Source organism: Oryctolagus cuniculus, chromosome 1 (assembly GCF_051225735.1).
Source record: "Oryctolagus cuniculus isolate XC-2025 breed Fujian yellow rabbit chromosome 1, ASM5122573v1, whole genome shotgun sequence".
NCBI lineage: Eukaryota > Metazoa > Chordata > Mammalia > Lagomorpha > Leporidae > Oryctolagus > Oryctolagus cuniculus.
Window position 1 is genome coordinate 5910958 of NC_142867.1, and position 17601 is coordinate 5928558.

At 58.8% G+C, this 17601-nt stretch overlaps 1 long non-coding RNA gene across 1 annotated transcript; it reads right to left on the bottom strand.

Moving 5' to 3' along the window:
• Window positions 1-9923: 9923 nt before the first annotated feature.
• Window positions 9924-16346, bottom strand: LOC138848488 (uncharacterized). Its single transcript, XR_011386322.2, has 2 exons — window positions 15625-16346; window positions 9924-10884 (listed from the first exon to the last, which is right to left on the bottom strand). It is a non-coding gene; the product is annotated as an uncharacterized LOC138848488 (long non-coding RNA).
• Window positions 16347-17601: the final 1255 nt, after the last annotated feature.

The following is a 17601-nucleotide window of genomic DNA, read 5'->3' on the forward strand; positions in this document are numbered from 1 at the left end:
GGCTTTGGCACAGCGGGCTAGGCCCCCAGCTGCCGCGCCGGCATCCTGTAGGAGCACCGGTTCAAGTTGTGGCTGCTCCACTCCCCCACCGCATCCTGGCCACGTGGGCAGCGGGCAGCGGACGGAGGAGCCCTCGCTCCCTCACACTGCCTCTCAAATTAAATGTCTCAAATACAAAGAGGAGGTTCACAGACGCCCCGGCACAGAGGTCCCCGGCTTGATTCTGCCCCTTGTGGAAGGGCTGTGCGGAAGGAAGGGAGCGAGACCACGGGAGACACCGTGGGGACAGTAAGGGGAACGCCCAGAGGTGGTGGGAGTGCGGGCCGGCGTGCTGTTCCGTACAGGTGAGCGTGCAGAACCCAGCGGCTCTCGTCAACCGCGACAGCACGCCCAAGTGCCCTCAAAACCCCACTTATGCCTGCCGTTGCGGAAATGCAACGTGTCCGCTGCAGGTGCTGCCCACGACCCCCTCCCTCTGCGTGGTGGAGAGCTCCCCCACATCTGCCTGCAGCTGTGTTTGGGGCTTCCTCTGACCACAGGAACGTGTCCAGCCCACGCACGGGCAGTGCCAGCGGTGTGAGGAGGTAGCACTTCCTGAAGCAGCCTCCGCCAGTGCTGCTGGGAGCGGGGGATAAACTCCCCTGTGCCTGGGGTGGGGACCACGCCGCGGGAGAGCGGGTTTGCAGTAAAAATGTTTTAGACGCACTTACTTGACATAGTTTAGGGTGTGTGGTGACTGACTTCAGGAACCCACTTGACTGCCGCACAGGGTGCCCAGGTACCCCGTTAAGCATCATTTCTGGGTGTGCGGGGATGTTCCCAGAGTGACAAGCGTTTGAGTTGAGGCCTCCCCCAGCAGAGGTGGAGGCAGAGAGCTCTGGCCCGCCCTGCCTGGTGCTGGAGCCCGGGCATCACTGCTGCTAGGACAGCCCGCCTGTGTACAGTTGCAGCTGCGTGCAGGTGCATCTGCACACCGATGCATTGTGTTTGCTGTTTGCTTTTAGTCACTGTTGCTTCCATCGAAGGCGCTTTTCTTGTCCAGCAGTGCCCTGTGGAACCCTCTTCAAGTCGGCGTTGTCGCCATGGTCCCTGCTTCCCCCCGCCCCACACCCCCGCCTCAGGCGCACAGGAAGACACCAGCCCCATGCAGACAGAAGCCCAAGGGCCACGCCAGACCCTCTGTCCTCACGGTCGCAGACCCCGGCAGTTTCCCTGCAGCCTGTGTGGGAGCCCGAGCCCGAGCGAGAACTGGAGCTGCAGGTGCAGCCTGGGCCTGGGGCTCGGGCTTGGTTTGAGCCTTGGCCTTGGCCTTGGCCTTGGCCGGAACAGCTGGGACCCTCGGCACTGGGGTCGCAAGTGCAGTTCCCGAGCCTGGAACGGGCGCTGTAGGCAAGTCGACCGAGCCCGGGCTGACCCCGTCTCGGATGGTGGGCTCCACTTTCCTCGGGCTGTACCTAGGTCTGGCCAGCCTCAGCAGGTGCACCCGCAGCCTCGGCCTGCGTTGGCTCCGGCCCCTCCTCGTGTTGCCCCCCCGGGACCTTGGGGCCCACCCCCTTTGAGGTGTCTGACTCTGACCTGGGTTTCCCGATGCCACTCCTGTGCCACTTTGAGGATGCGTGTGTGGCGTGGTTCTGGGACTTGGCTGTAACCCGCGGCTCCTGACGCACCTGGGCCGGGAAGGGGAGGGCTGGTCATGCCTTGGGACAGCGGCTGTAAGGTTCCCCAGTGGGCGGGCGGCGGATCTGCTGGCCTTTGCTATGGTAAACCTGGCAGGGTCTGAGGGTGTGCGGCCCTAGGAGCAAGATTGCTGGAATGGAAGGGGTTAGGGTGTTCAATTTCACTAGGTAGCAGCCAAGTATCTCTAAGTTACTGTACCTCCTGTTTACACAGCACGTATGAAGCCCCCGTTCCTCTGTCCCCATCATCCAGGGGTGTCAAAGGCCTCCCCCATGTCTGCCGGGCTGACGGCAGTGAATGAAGTGGCAGCTTCACTTGCGTTTCCCGAGTAGGCATCCTTTCTGGGCGTCTCCGTCTGTGAACGGCCTCTCTATGTGCAGAGCACGTCTTTCCGCTGTGCTGTTCGTCCCTCTCTCAGTTTGCAGAAGCCCCTTTATAGAGCGACTTTAAACTGCTCTTCTTTAAAAAAAAAATTCGACAGGCAGAGTTGGGGAGGGGGAGGATTTTCCATCCACTGCTGGGTCACTCCCCCAGTGGCCACAGCTAGGGCCGGGCTAGGAATTCCGTCAAGGTCTCCCACGCGGGTGCAGGGGCCCAAGCACCTGGGCCGTCTTCCACTGCTCTCCCAGGCCACAGCAGAGAGCTGGATGGGAAGTGGAGCGGCCGGGACTTAACCTGCTACGAGAGAGAGAGAGGAGAGAGAGAGAGAGAGAGAGAGAGAGAGGTGTCTTCCATCCGCTGGTTCGCTCCCCAAATGGAACTCGATCAGGGTCTCCCAAGTGGGCGGCAGGGCCCAAGCACTTGCGGCCTTTTCCGCTTCCTCGCAAGGTGCGTTAGCGGGAAGGTGGATCAGAACGGAGGAGCTGGGCTCAGACTGCCGCTCTGCTGCCCCAGGGGCAGGCGCTGCCCGGGATACGCCTTCCCGGATCAGAGTGGCAGCTGGACCGTTGTGGGCATCTGGGGAGTGAACCTGCAGATGGAACATACCCCCCCACCCAGCCTCTCTCCTCCCCCCCCCCCCCATCACTCTGCCTTTCAAGTAGAATCATGCAATATTTGCCCTTCTGTGCCTGGCTGACGTCACTAATCCTGTGTGACGTAAGGTCCACTCCTGGGGCCGGTGTGTGAAGCAGGGGCTCAAGCCGTTGCGACACCAGCGTCCCCTACGAGCGCCAGTGGAGTCCCGCCGCTCCACTTCCCATCCAGCTCCCGCTGGTGCTCCTGGGAGAGCCGTGGAAGACACTCGAGTGCTTGGGCCCCTGCGCCCGCGTGGGAGGCCGGATGCAGCTCCTGGCCCCCGGCTTCAGCCTGGCCCCGCCCGGGCTGCTGCAGCCACTGGGAGTGAACCAGTGGATGGAAGGTTCTCTCTGTCGCTGTCGCTGTCACTGTCACTCTGTCTTTCAAAGAAATAAATGAATCTGGCGAGGTCGCCTCCAGGTGGGCGTCGCGGCGGACTTCGGGGACGGCGCTCCTGGAGCCCGGCTTGGTCGCCCACTCTGCGGCGCTGGTGTGAGAAGAACGCGTCCTGAGGCCAGTCCCAGAAGCTCCTCTGTTTCTCGAGGCCAGAGTCTACTGCTCTCAGTATGGCCTGGGATAGCAGTAGAAGATGCCCAAGTCCTTGGGCCCCTGCACGTGGGAGACCCAGAAGAAGCTCCTGGCTCCTGGCTTTGCATCGGCACAGCTCCAGCCATTGAAGCCAACTGGGGAGTGAACCAGCAGAAGGAAGACCTCTCTCTCTGTCTCTACCTTTCTCTGTAACTCTGTCTTTAATAATAATAAAAGAAAAATTAAATGGAAGCATATAAAATATAAAAGAAAAAAAAATAAATGAATCTTTTCATTTATTATTAATGAATTTATCTATCTATCTATATAAAAAGATCCACTTCTGTTGTAGCATTTGTTAAAACTTCCTTCCTCTGTGGGGTGACTGGCAGCCCAGCGTGTGCAACACTTCCTGCCGACGCCTGCGTCCGCTGATGGACGTCTGCATCGTGGCTCCCGCGGAGGCCTCTGCTGGGACTGCTACGCGGCGCTGAGGCCCTGCGCTCGGCTGTGTGTGTGTGTGTGTGTGTGTGGAACCTGGTTCTCACCACACTTTCACTTTCTGAAGAGGGCGGGTGTTCAGTGCAGTGTTGAGGCGCCACTCGGGACTCCCACATCCCCAGCAGGGTGCCGGGGTTCGTGCCAGGGAGACAGCAGTCACGGGTCCCTGCCACGCGCGGGGGAGACCTGGTGGAGCTCCCGCCGGCGTCACTGGCCCAGCCCTGGCTGTTGCGGGCATCGGGGAGTGGAGGACTCCCCCCCCCCCCCGGCACTCTGCCTTTAAAATACGTAGAAATGAGCAAAACTGGAGTCTTTCTGGGACCGAGCTCGTGCCCCGCTTGTCCCCACCAGCGGCCCCGGGCTGCGGTGTCCCCGCTGCCTCCTCGGCACTTGCTATTGCTCGGCTTTTATATTAAGGGCTTAATTTTTTTTTTTTTTTTTTGACAGGCAGAGTGGACAGTGAGAGAGAGAGACAGAGAGAAAGGTCTTCCTTTGCCGTTGGTTCACCCTCCAATGGCCGCCGCGGCTGGCGCACCGCGCTGATCTGATGGCAGGAGCCAGGAGCTTTTCCTGGTCTCCCATGGGGTGCAGGGCCCAAGGACTTGGGCCATCCTCCACTGCACTCCCGGGCCACAGCAGAGAGCTGGCCTGGAAGAGGGGCAACCGGGACAGAATCCAGAGCCCCAACTGGGACTAGAACCCGGTGTGCCGGCGCCGCAAGGCGGAGGATTAGCCTAGTGAGCCGCGGCGCCGGCCAAGGGCTAATTTCGATCGCCGTGCAGGGGACATCAGACTGGCTGCTGTCTTGCTGTAGTTAGTACGCGGTGCAGGTGTGCACCAGGATGAGTGCCATTTCTGACCCGCCTCTCCCGTGCTGAGAGTGAGAGTACATTTTATTTATTTATTTTTTAGGGATTTATTTATTTATTTATTTGAGAGGCAGAGGCGAAGGGGCAGTCTTCCATCCGCTGGGTCGCTCCCCAGATGCCCACAACAGCCAGAGCTGAGCTGATCCAAAGCCAGGAGCCAGGAGCTTCTTCATCCACTTGGGCCGTCTCCCGCTGCTGTCCCAGGCCACAGCAGAGAGTGGGATCGGAAGTGGAGCAGCCGGGACTTGAACCGGCGCCCATGTGAGATGGCGGCACTGCAGGCTGCGGATTTACCCACCACGCCACAGTGCTGGCCCCCAATAAATAAATCTTTAAAAAAAAAAAAAAAAATCTGAAGCCATGGCAGTACCCCAGTTCTAATGAAATGTGTAGTCAGTCTAGTACTTTGTGGGACGAGCTGAATCAGAGTAAACAGCCCCTCACAGCAGGGGGCGGGGGGGGGCGTCCCTGGACGCTTCCTTCTGGAGCTCCAGCTGCTGCCCTCTCTCCTGCCCAGTGGGCAGAGCCCCGGGGACGGGCGTGCCGTCCGAGCGTCCCCTCCCCGTCCTTTGTCCGGGGACAACAGGAAGTGTGCTCGGTGGCTGTGGGAGACCCATGATCTGATCTCACGCCTGTCCTGTTTTTCCCGGGGAGCAGGAGGGGCCGGCATCTGAGGAACAGCTCGGCCGCGGCCCTGGGCTGTGCCGATGGGGGTGCGGGTGAGGGGCCGGGGGGAGCCGGGAGCGGGCCGGGAGGCAGCAGTCCGCTGGGAGGGGCGCCGCGGCTGGCAGAGGGCAGGCCGCCCCTGCTGCTCCGGTTTCACGGTGGGGAAGCAGTTCTCTTTCCCTGTTTAAACTTTTTTATTTGCGCCGGTGCCCACGTTGTGGCACAGCAGGTTAAGCCGCCCCCTGCCGTGACGGCGTCCCATGTGGGCGCCGGTTCAAGTCCTGGCTCCACTTCCAATCCAGCTCCCTGCCAGTGCGGCTGGGAGAGCAGCAGAAGATGGCCCAAGTGCCTGGGCCTGCTCCCACGCAGCAGACCCGGATGGAGCTCCAGGCTCCTGGCTCCGGCCTGGCCGGGCTCTGGCCATGACAGCCATCCGGGGAGTGAACCAGCGGATGGAAGATTCTGTCTCTGTCTCTGTCTGTGTTACTGCCTTTCAAGCAAATAAATCTTTTCCTTTAATTATTTACATGTCATTAGAAAGGCAGAGACAGATGGAGAGACCTTCCGACCACTGGGTCATTCCCCACGTGACCCCAGCAGCAAGGCGGGGCCCGGCTGAAGCCAGCGGCCTGGGGCCCAGCCCGGGACCCACGTCCTTGGGCCGTCCCCTGCTGCTTCCCAGGGAGCTGGACGGCGCAGGAGCTCTGGAATGGACACAGGTGCCCACTGCTGGGCCACGCCTGCCGCGTCTTCCCTGGTTACCAGGGGTGACAGAGTGAGGCTGGGGACTGTCCTCAGGGCATCGCGGCCAGCCCCAGGCCCTGCCCTTTGTGGGGCGACCTTGCCTGGGTGCAGTGTCGCTGGAATGACACAGCAAGGCCACAAGGGGGCGAGGGGTCACGGCCAACGCGGAACCGCTGTCCCCCCTGTATTCAGCCTGACCACGGGGGTGACTTTATGTATTTATTTTTAAGATGTATGTATTTGTTTGAAAGGCAGAAAGAGAGAGAGAGCCATCTTCCATCTGCTGGTTCACTCCCCAGATGGCCACAGTGGCTGGGGCAGGACCAGGCAGGACCAGGCAGGAGCCAGGAGCTGCATCCGGGCCTCCCACCTGAGTGGCAGGAGCCCACGCACTGGCGCCGCCTTCCGCTGCTTTCCCAGGCGCACTGGCGCTCATGGGGCAGCCGGCATTGTAGGTGGCGGCTTACGCAGCTGCACCACGCCAGCCCTGATGGCTTGTCTCGTTCACTGCTCCATGCTGGGCGCGTTAGGGACACACAGAGAATTGTGGGTCATGCTGAATGAAGATCAGAGGGAGGGGTGGCCCTTGGCGCGGTGGTAGGATGCCCTGGGGGTGCCTGTGTGCCCTCAGATGTCTGGATCCGAGTCCCAGCTGGGTCCCCATCCCTGCTTCTTGCTGATGCCACGCCCTAGGAGGCAGCAAAGGACGGCTCAAGGACTTGGGTCCCTGCCACTGGCGGCGGGTGCGGAGATGGAGTTTGGGGAATGAACCAGTAGATGGGAGGGGCACAAGGCTGCCAGCCTCCTGGGGTCACAGGTCACAGGTGGACTCAGCTGAGAACGTCCTGGGGCCAGGGGACACTGTGAGGCCGACCCGAGGGGTCCCTGAGGGGCCTCCCAGCCCCGAGTCCCCGTGGCCTCTGGCAGCTGTCACGTGATGTGGCACGGAGCCGGGGGCGAGCCCTGGTCCCTGTGCTCTGACCTGAGATGGCTCTCACGTCCCTAACGCTGCTCCCCCCGCGACATCAGGATGCCACGGTGCTGCCACAGAGGCTGGCCCCTCGCTGGAGATCCAGGCCGTGGCACTTGTACGGCATGGACAGCCGGCACACGCCCCTGCTCAGCAAACATCCGCTGATGTAACGGGGCTGGAGCTGGCCAGAGGGGCTGCTTCCAGGGCCGGGGAGCTGGGAGGGGCTGCCGACCCAGCGAGGGCCCCGGCCAGGCTGCTGTAAATCCCCAAGGTCGTCCTCCCAGGCTGGCTCCATTTGGATTCACACTTCCGATCCTCAGGCTGGAGGACTACACGCAGAGATGGGACCGACTGTGTGGTTTTGTTTTTGATTTTGAGAATTTTTTTCCAAAGATTTATTTATTTATTTGAAAGTCAGAGTTACACAGAGAGAGGAGAGGTAGAGAGAGAGAGAGAGAGAGAGAGAGAGAGAGAAAGGTCTTCCATCTGCTGGTTCACTTCCCAATTGGCTGCAACGGCCGGAGCTGAGCTGATCCGAAGCCAGGAGCTTCTTCCAGGTCTCCCACATGGGAGCAGGGGCCCAAGGACTTGGGCCATCTTCCACTGCTTTCCCAGGCCACAGCAGAGAGCTGGATCAGAAGAGGAACAGCCAGTTCTTGAACCGGCACCCTTATGGGATGCCAGCGCTTCAGGCCAGGCTGTTAACCCACCGTGAAACAGCACCGGCCCCTCGAGAATTTTTAAATAAGATTTATTTTACTGGCCGGCACCTCAGCTCACAAGGCTAATCCTCTGCCTGCGGCGCCGGCACCCTGGGTTCTAGTCCCGGTTGGGGCGCCAGATTCTGTCCCGGTTGCCCCTCTTCCAGGCCAGCTCTCTGCTGTGGCCAGGGAGTGCAGTGGAGGGTGGCCCAAGTGCTTGGGCCCTGCACCCCATGGGAGACCAGGAGAAGTACCTGGCTCCTGCCCTTGGATCAGCGCGGTGCACCGGCCCTGCACCCACTAGGGAGACCCAGAGGAAGCTCCCAGCTCCTGGCTTTGGCTCAGCTCCAGCCCTTGCAGCCATTTGAGGAGTGAACCAGCAGAAGGAGGATTTCTCTCTATCTCTCTGTCTCTGTTTTTCAAATAAATAAGTAAATCTTCAAAAAAGAAAAGAAGGGGCCAGGGCTGTGGTGTAGCGGGTAAAGCTGCCGCCTGCAGTGCTGGCATCCCATATGGGCACCAGTTCGAGTCCCAGCTGCTCCACTTCCAATCCCTGCTGCAGCCTGGGAAAGCAGTGGAAGGTGGCCCAAGTGCTTGGGCCCTGCACCCGCGTGGGAGACCGGGAAGAAGCTCCTGGCTCCTGGGTTCGGATCGGCGCAACTCCCGCCAGTGTGGCCATCTGGGGAGTGAACCATCGGATGGAAGACCTCTCTCTCTCTCTGCCTTCTGTAACTCTGCCTTTCAAATAAAATACATTAAATTAAGGAAAAGAAGTGCCAGCTGGTTGGTCCCTTCCTGCCCCAGACACTCGGAGCCCGGCGCTGCCCTCCTGCGAAGCACCTGCCCCAGCACACACTGCTCTCTAGCTTGGGGCAGGCAGTGTGTGCTCCCAGGCCTGGCATTCTGGCTCAGAGTCCCTGGTTCGAGTCCTGGCTCCACGGCACTGCTGATCCAGCTCCCTGCTAATGCTCCTGGGGAGGCAGTGGAGGACGGCCCAGGTGCCTGGGTCCCTACCGCCCACGGGGAGACCCGGGGGAATCTCCTGGCTCCCGGCTTCAGCCTGGCCCAGCCCTGGCCATTGTGGCCATAGGGGAGTGGACCTGCAGATGGAAGACCTCCCCGCCTCTGTCTCTCTGTCACTCTGCCTTTTGAATACATGATTTTTTAAAGTGATCTAGATTGTTTTATGGACAATTATTGCCTTATTTTGTTAACAAATTCAGTGTTGACCAGCAGGTAGAAGATTTCTCTCTCTCTCTAACTCTATTTTTCAAATAAATACATAAACCTTTAATTAAAAAAAAACCTTGTATACATTGTTTAATATCCAATCAGGGTAGCTGGCGCCGCAGCTCACTAGGCTAATCCTCCGCCTAGCGGCGCCAGCACACCGGGTTCTAGTCCCGGTCGGGGCGCCGGATTCTGTCCTGGTTGCCCCTCTTCCAGGCCAGCCCTCTGCTGTGGCCAGGGAGTGCAGTGGAGGATGGCCCAGGTGCTTGGGCCCTGCACCCCATGGGAGACCAGGAGAAGCACCTGGCTCCTGGCTCCTGCCACCGGATCAGCGCGATGCGCCGGCCGCAGCGGCCATTGGAGGGTGAACCAACGGCAAAAGGAAGACCTTTCTCTCTGTCTCTCTCTCTCACTGTCCACTCTGCCTGTCAAAAAAACAAAAACAAAAACAAAAATATCCAATCAGGGTAAATATGTGTGTTTTAATATTTTATTTATTTATTTGAAAGAGTGTCACAGAGAGAAGTAGAGACAGAGAGAGACAGACAGACAGATCTTCCATCTGCTTGTTCACTCCCCAAAGGACAGCAACGGCCAGGGATAGCCCAGGTCAGTCAGGAGCCAAGAATTCTGTCCAGGTCTCCCAAGTGGGTGGGGGGGCCCAGGCACTTGGACCGTCGCCCACCCCCTCCCAGGCGCATTAGCAGGAGCCGGGTCAGAGTAACAGAGGAGCAGGGGCTGGAACCAACGCTCAGGTTCGGGACGCGGCATCCCCAGCCGGGCTTGATTGGCTGCAGCGCAGTGCTGCCCCCGGCACAGCCAGGTTTCCCTCCTCGGGCACTGAACCCTGCCGGAGCTGCACACCTCCGGTATCCTGCCTCTAGTTTGTTACAGTGACGCACGCGGTGCGAGGTTATCTATGGGCCCCCCACTGTGCCACAGCCGCAGCGTAACTAAAGGTAAAACACTGTCAGTAAATCTCCCGGATAAAAACCCAACAGGCAGCTTTAAAATACGTTTTGAAATTAAGTAATTTAATTCTTCCACGTGTGTACATTTCTTAAAGATTTTTTATTTGAAAATCAGAGAGAGAGAGAGAGAGAGAGGTCTTCCATCTGCTGGCTCTCTCCCCTAAAGGCCAGCGTGGCGCAGGCTGGGCCAGGAGCCAGGAGCTCCATCTGGTCTCTCGTGGGTGACAGGGCCGCCTTCCCCTCCTTCCCCAGGCCCGTTATTAGGGAGCTGAATGGGAGCAGAGCAGCCGGGCTTGGAGCCCACGCTCCGAGGTGGATGCCGTTGTGGTGGGCGGCAGCTGGCCCACTGCACCACGACGCTGGCCCCCATTTTATTCTTCTCGTAAGGGTGGTCTGGCTCTCGTGGGAACTTCGTGTTTCCGTGTAAATGCTACAGTCAGCTGGTCAGCGTCCACCGAAGCAGCCTGCTGGGATTGCGAATGGCGTTGGGCCGAGTCTGCGGATGACCCGGGGGGAGTCCGCTCCCGAACAGTGAAGCCCCCGGGCTGGGGGCTCGGTTGCCGGCCCTGGGTCCACCCGGCCTCTTCCCCGCTTGGCTGCAGCTGCTGCCCTCGCCCGCCCGTGCCGCTGCTTGGTGGGCGTGGGAACAGCGGGAGGCCCACGGCGGATCTGTGACGCCAGGTACAGTCCTGCCATCTTCCGTAACAGAAGCCGCCTCCTCCTGCAGGCCGGGTGTGGACCTCTGCCGGGGAGGGAGCTCTCGTCTCAGCCGTGGCCTCCTGGGCTGAGGGGCCCTGGGCGACTGAACGGCAGCCGTGGCCGGGGTTGGCGCCTCTCTTAGGGGCCCCTGACGGAAGCACAGTCCCCCTGCCGCCACAGCCCACAGCCTCTCATCCGTCAGAGCCTACAGTTGCAAGGACAGGAAGCATAAAACGTCCAGGCTGGCCGCTGGGAGTGACCGCCAGAGGCGCACCTGGGCCTCCACACCTTGGTTCTTGAGCCCGCACCTTTAAAAAAAAAAGATTTATTTATATATTTATTTATTTATTTATTTGAAAGGCAGAGTTACAGAGAAGCAGAGGCAGAGAGAGAGAGAGAGAGAGATAGGTCTTCCATCCGCTGGTTCACTCCCCAAATGGCCACAACAGCCGGAGCTGGGCCAACCTGAAACCAGGATCCAGGAGCTTCTTCTGGGTCTCCCACACAGGTGCAGGGGCCCAAGCACTTGGGCCATCTTCCACTGCTTTCCCAGGCCACAGCAGAGAGCTGGATGGGAAGTGGAGCAGCCAGGCAACAGAAATTAAATTTTAAAAACTCAACATGCCATAAAAATGTTGACTGTGTGGGGATAAATTTGACAAAAGATGTATAAAACCTGTACACTGAGAACTAAGAACAGCCTATCCAGGTTGATTGCCCAGCACATCAAAGATTGACTTATCTGAAAGGTGGAGTGTCAGAGAGAAGTAGAGACAGGGAGGGAGGGAGGGAGGGAGGGAGGGAGGGAGGGAGAGAGATCTTCCATCCATGGTTCACTTCTCACATGTGTGCAACAGCCAGGGGAGGGCCAAGGCAAAGCCAGGAGCCAGGAGCTCCCCCTAGCTCTCCCAAGTAATGGTAGAAACCCAAGTGCTGGCCATCCTGTGCGCATTAGCAGGGAGCTGGGTCGGAAGCAGAGGAGCTGGGACTTGAACCCTGCACTCCAGCATGGACGGCGGTGTCAGAAGTGGTGGCTTAACTGCAACACAAGGCTGCCCAAAAAGAACTCAGTGAGGGGCCGGCTCTGTGGCCTAGCAGCTAAGGCTGCTGCCTGAAGTGCCGGCATCCCATACAGGTGCCGGTTTGAGTCCCGGCTGCACCTCTTCCGATCCAGCTCTCTGCTGTGGCCTGGGAAAGCAGTGGAAGATGGCCCAGGTCCTTGGGCCCCTGCACCCACGTGGGAGACCCGGAAGAAGCTCCTGGCTCCTGGCTTTGGATCAGCTCAGCCGTGGCCGTTGCGGTCATTTGGGGAGTGAACCAGCAAATGGAAGACCTCTCTCTGGCTCTACCTCTCTCTATAATTCTGTCAAATAAATAAAATCTTTAAAAAAAAATAAGAGAGAGAGAGAACTCAGTGTAGGGACGGAGGGACCAAGGCCGTGCGCTGGGAGACTGGTAGAGCGATGGCAGCTCCCCACTCGCGCTGTCGAGGTGGGGAAGGCTTTCGTAGGAAGTGATGAGCTGATTTTAACACTTGACAGAAAGGAGAAAGGGCGGGAACGTGATTTCAAGATTCAGAGTAACCAAGACTGTGCAGTCGGCACACAGGCAAACCCGTGGTGGCAGACGTCGCTGAGCCAGGAGAGGCTCTGGGACCCCACATCCTACCTCAGAGCCCGCGGCTGAGTCCTGGCTCCGCCTCCCACCCCGCTTCCTGCTGGCGCGCTCCCTGGGGTCCTGCCACTGACGCGGGGGCCTGGCTGGAGCCGTGGGCTCCTGGCTGTGCCGGCAGTCGGGGGATGGACGAGCAGAGGGAAGGCCTCTCTCTGTCAGTCTGTGTGTGTCTCTGCCTTTCAAACAGGATGGACAGAAGTCAATGAATAATTTAAAAACAGCAAAGATAACTGATACGAGCTCTATGGTGGGCCAGTGAAACGGGTAACTGTACATTCTCTCTAATACTGGATTCTGAAAATGTTCATAATGGAGAGGCTAATATAAATAAATAAAACCTGGGTCAGTGTTGTGGCACAGCCGGTTAGCGGCTGCCTGCAATGCAGGCGTCCCGGGTGAGCACGGGTTCGAGTCCCGGCTGCTCTGCTTCTGATCCAGCTCCCTGCTGATGAGCCTGGGAAAGCAGCGGAGTCCCTGGGCCGGTGCTCCTGGCTTCTGGCTTTGGCTTGGCCTCGTCCTGACCGTTGCAGCCATTTGGGGAGTGAACCACCAGATGGAAGGTGTGTGTGTGTGTGTGTGTGTGTGTGTAAAACTGCCTTTCGGGGCCGCCGCCGTGGCACACTAGGTTATTCCTCCGCCTGTGGCGCCGGCATCCCATATGGACGCAGGTTTGAGTCCCAGCTGCTTCTCTTCTAGTCCAGCTCTCTGTGATGGCCTGGGAAAGCAGTGGAGGATGGCCCGAGTGCTTGGGTCTCTGCACCCGCGTGGGAGACCTGGAAGAAGCTGCTGGCTCCTGGCTTCGGATCGGCGCTGCTCCAGCCATTGTGGCCATTTGGGGAGTGAGCCAGTAGGTAGAAGACTCTCTCTCTCTCTCTCTCTCTCTGCTCCTGCCTCTTTCTAACTCTGCCTTCCAAATAAATAAATCCTTTAAAAAAAATCAGTCCCAACTTAAATGAGTGCTTTCAGAGAACAGAAAAGGGGTGGAGGGAGGTGGCGCGTGGCGTGGCTGGGTTCAGCCGTCCCCTCAGTGCTGGCAGCTGGCAGCCCATATCGGGATCTGTTCGATTCCCAGCTGCTCCACTTCCAACCCAGCTCCTTCCTAGTGCACCCAGGAAAGCCACGGGACGTGGCCCAAGTGCTTGGGGCCCTGCACCCTTGTGGGAGACCTGGATGGAGCTCCAGGCTCCTGGCTTTCACCTGGCCCAGCCCCAGCCGTTGCAGCCGTTTGAGAATAAACCAATGGATGGAAGACTCCTCTCTGCTTCTCTCTCTGTATCTCTGCATTCCAAATAAATTTTAAAAATAAATATCTTTTTTACAAAACTTACTTATTTGAAAGTCAGAGTCACACAGAGAGGGAGACACAGAGCTCTCCCAAATGGCCTCAGTGTTCAAGTCCAGACCCAGCCAAAGCCAGGAGCCAGGAGCTTCCCCAGGCCTCCCACGTGGGGGAGGGGCCAAGCACTTGGGCCATCGTCCACTGCTTTCCCAGGCCACAGCAGAGAGCTGGATCGGAAGAGCAGCAGCCGGGTCTCGAACCAGCGACCTCATGGGATGCCGGCATTGCAGGCGGCAGCTTAACTGACAATGCTGACGCCAGCCCTATAAATAAAGCTTTTACAAAATAGAAAAGGGGAGTTTTTCCTCAATTTTATGAGACTGGTACAACTTTGATATAAAAATTAGACAAAACCAGTAGTGGGGGGAAAGGTGAAAAAAAACTATAGCGGTCTGCAGATATTGCAAAATAAAAGTCCCCTCCTAAAACAGCAACGAATCAAAGCAGCAGGTGGTGACCGTGACTCAGGGTGAGCCCACCCAGGCTACAAGGTGGCTGCTGTTAGGAAATCCGTGCCGTTCTTCCCTTAACGGATGAAGCGGAAAACCCGCACGATCGCGGAGATCTGGGGAAGGCGTCTGATAAAATCAGCACTCGTGGGCTGCACGCCCGCGTCCCACAGCGCAGGGCTGAGCTGAGTCCCGCGGCTCCCCGTGCGGTTCAGGTTCCTGCGAGTGTCCCGGGAGGCAGCCGCCGCCGCCGGCCCAAGAACGCGGGAGCCCCAGGGGGAGCTCTGAGCTCTTGGCTGCGGCCTGGCCCAGCCTTGCTGTTGCCCACTTTTGGAAAGGGAACCAGCAGACGGAAGGCATCTCTTTCCCTCCCTGGCTCTCCCCGTCGCTCTGCCTTTCGTCAGAGGTGGGGGAAACTTTTCTGCTGAGGGCCGTTTGGATAAATGTAACATCATTTGTGGGCCATAGAAAATTATCAACTTAAAAATAGCCTTCTGGGGCTGGCGCTGTGGCACATTGGCAAAGCCACCACCTGCAGAGCCAGCATCCCATGTGGGCCCCAGTTCGAGTCCCGGCTGCTCCACTTGCAATCCAGCTCCTTGCTAATGTGCTTGGGGAAGCATCGGAAGATGACCCAAGTCCTTGGGCCCCTGCACCCACGTGGGAGACCCAGGCCCCTGGCTTCCAGGCTGCTACAGCCATTTGGGGGAGTGAACCAGTGAATGGAAGACCTCTCTCTCTCTCTCTCTCTCTCTCTCTCTCTGTAACTTTGCCTTTCAAATACATAAATATGGGGCCGGTGCTGTGGCGCAGTGGGTTAACGCCCTGGCCTGAAGCCCCGGCATCCCCTGTGGGCGCTGGTTCAAGACCCAGCTGTTCCACAGCTCTCTGCTGTGGCCCGGGAGTGCAGTGGAGGATGGCCCAGGTGCTTGGGCCCTGCACCCCATGGGAGACCAGGAGAAGCACCTGGCTCCTGCCTTCGGATCAGCACAGCTCTGGCCGTTGTGGCCACCTGAGGAGTGAACCAGAGGATGGAAGACCTCTCTCTGTCTCTCTCTCTGTCTCTCTCTCTGTCTCTCTCTCGCTGTCTGTAACTCTACCACTCACTTCACCTGAGCATGCTGAGCAGGCAGTGCACGGCGGTGCCCCCAGAGCCACAGCGAGCAGCCGGCGGTGGTGTTCATTAGGCTGCTGGGATAGCCCCCCCCTTTTTTTTTTTAAGATTGATTGATTTATTTGAAGGACAGAGTTACAGAGAGGCAGAGAAAGAGAGAGAGAGGTCTTCCATCCGATGGTTCACTCCCCAGATGACCACAACAGCCAGAGCTGTGCTGATCCGAAGCCAGGAGCCAGGAGCTTCTTCCAGGTCTCCCACGCGGGTGCAGGGACAAGCACTTGGGCCATCCTCCACTGCTTTCCCAGGCCATAGCAGAGAGCTGGATCGAAGTGGAGCAGCCGGGACTTGAACCAGTGCCCATATAGGATTAACCTACTGCGCCACGGCACCGGCCCTGGTATATCCTTTAAAATGGACACATATCTGGAAAATCACGAGTGTAATCTTTAAAATTGGGAGTAAGACTCACCGTGGTAGATGGATGACAAAAGTGGCCCCAATTATTTCCTTCCTGTGACCACATCTCTTGCCATGTGACTTTGTAGCTTCTTCCATGAAGACGCAGAACCTAGGGGTCAGCGCCGTGGCGCGGCGGGTAAAGCTGCCGCCTGCAGCGCCAGCCTCCCATGCGGGCACCGGTTCGAGTCCCAGCCGCTCCACTTCCGATCCAGCTCCCTGCTAATAAGTCTGGGAAAGCAGCGGAAGATGTGGGCCTCTGCCACCCGCCTGGGAGACCCGAGTGAAGCTGGCTGTGGCCTGGCCCAGCCCTGGCTGTGGCTGCCATCTGGGGGGTGAACCATGTCTCCCCATCTCTCTCTAACCTTGCCTTTTCAAATCTTAAAAAAAAAAAAAAGGCGGTGGCCGGCGCCGCGGCTCACTAGGCTAATCCTCCGCCTTGTGGCGCCAGCACACCGGGTTCTAGTCCTGGTTGGGGCGCCGGATTCTGTCCCGGTTGCCCCTCTTCCAGGCCAGCTCTCTGCTGTGGCCCGGGAGTGCAGTGGAGGATGGCCCAGGTGCTTGGGCCCTGCACCCCATGGGAGACCAGGAAAAGCACCTGGCTCCTGGCTCCTGCCATCGGATCAGCGCGGTGCACCGGCCGCAGCGCGCCGGCCGCAGCGGCCATTGGAGGGTGAACCAACGGCAAAGGAAGACCTTTCTCTCTGTCTCTCTTTCTCACTGTCCACTCTGCCTGTCAAAAAAAAAAAAAAAAAAAAAAAAAGGCGGCGCCTACTTCCTGTGCCCCTGGACCCGGACTGGAGCGCTCTTCCGTCTTCTTCCTGGTAGCTTCCTGTGTGCACCCAGCAACACTGGTCCACGCCGGAGGCAGCCCTTCCTTCCTCTAAGAGCTGCTGGGCCGGGTCACTTCAGGCCCGGAGGGGCCGCAGAGTCCAGAGGAAGCAGCCCCAGCCCGCAGGAGCCCCGAGTTCCGGCTCCCGAGAGCCCGCGGCGGCGTTTCCGAGCTTCCGTGAGATCGGACTTCCAAGGGCGGCTGCTGCCGGGCTGCGGCCCGCCTGGCACCACGAGCGCTCACGCTGCCCGCCCGCCCCCTGGTCGGCAGCCTGCTCCTGTTTCCTGTTAGGTCGTCTCTGCTCAAGTAGCTGGCTGTGGTCTCTGTCCCCGCTGACCCAGAGCCGTCACGGGGACGGTGCGGGCAGTGTGGATGCTGAGGCCCGAGAAAGGAGTCCAAGAATCGGACAAGAAAACGGGTTACCACGCGGGTGAGAGCAGGGTGTGGGGCGCACACAAATGTCCACTCCAGGTGGAGTAACCTTAGTCAGGGCCGGCGCCGGGCCCAATGCCAGAGCCGCTGTCTGCAGTGCCGCCATCCCACGTGGGTGCTGGTTCGAGACCTGGCTGCTCCACTTCTGATCCAGCTCTCTGCTATGGCCTGGGAAAGCAGTGGAAGATGGCCCAGGTCCTTGGGCCCCTGCACCCACATGGGCGGTCTGGAATAAGCTCTGGGCTCCTGGCTTTGGTCTGGCCCAGTGCGGGCTATTGTAGCCATCTGGGGAGTAAACCAGAGGATGGAAGACTGACTCTATCTCTCTCTCTCTCTCTCTCTCTCTCGTGTGTGTGCATGCACGCACCAAAAAAAAAAAAAAAAAAAAAAAAAAAAAAAATCCCAGTGCTACTATTTCTGTAAGAAACCCAAAACCTTGAAAAGGAAATATGCTTATATTTTTTAAAAAGAAAAAGGGGCCAGTGTTGAGGGCTACACCACCCCTACGATGCCAGCGTCCCATGTGAGTGCAGGCTCCAGTCCCAGCTGCTCCACTCTGACCCGGCTCCCTGGGAGGCAGCAGATGGCCCACGTGCCTGGACGTCCTCCACCCACGTGGGAGACCCGGATGGAACTCCAGGCTCCTGGCTTCCACCTGCTCCGGCCCTGGCTGTGAAGGCCATCTGAGGAGTGAGCGAGTGGTGGAATTTCTGTGTCTGTAACTCT